Below are 685 nucleotides of genomic sequence, written 5' to 3'. Positions count from 1 at the left end.
AGAGAGAGAGAGAGAGAGAGAGAGAGAGAGAGAGAGAGAGAGAAGGGGAAATGAGGAGGAGTGAGCAGAGGGAGAGCAGAGTAAGAATATTCTCCGTAATTAAGTCTCGTCGCTTCCTTGACTCAATGCGGCGCGACGCGACGACGATGCGAATCGGCGTTGAGGAGAATAAGAAAGAGAAAGATAGGAAGAAAGGGCGAGAGGACAGAAGAGAACTATAAAAGGATAGCCAGAAGAAGAAACGGTGCAAAGAAAAAAGTAACGGGAGAGTGCGAGAGAGTACGAGAGAAGGAGGGAGGGGCAGAAAAAGAGAGAAAGAGAGAGAGGAAGGAGGGAGAGGGGGAAAGAGAGAGAGAGAGAGAGAAAGAGATGGAAAAGGAGGTACAACGACGATCGAGCGATAAATAATACAGGGGAAAAAGCGAGCGATCGCGGCTGCAACATTCTGCTCAAATGTTAAATAGGTATCAATTTAACAAGCGGACCAATGCGCGCGCCCGTGGGCGTATAACGCCACGGTCGGATTGGTCGAACGGCGAACTGTGGGCAGGTTTTGAGGGCGTCTAGACGCTATGTGAATCGCTGGTTCTCATCGCAACGCGCCGCGCTCTACCGCGTTGAGTAGTTAGGTAGGGATGAACCACCTGGTTTCTTCGCCCGATACTTTCATACACGTCCCCGCCGT

This window comes from Odontomachus brunneus, unplaced genomic scaffold (assembly GCF_010583005.1).
Source record: "Odontomachus brunneus isolate Ranch 3 - 2012 unplaced genomic scaffold, Obru_v1 Obru_scaffold_085, whole genome shotgun sequence".
Classification (NCBI taxonomy): Eukaryota; Metazoa; Arthropoda; class Insecta; order Hymenoptera; family Formicidae; genus Odontomachus; species Odontomachus brunneus.
The sequence above is the reverse complement of the archived record's forward strand: the minus strand, read 5'-3'. Positions refer to the sequence as shown.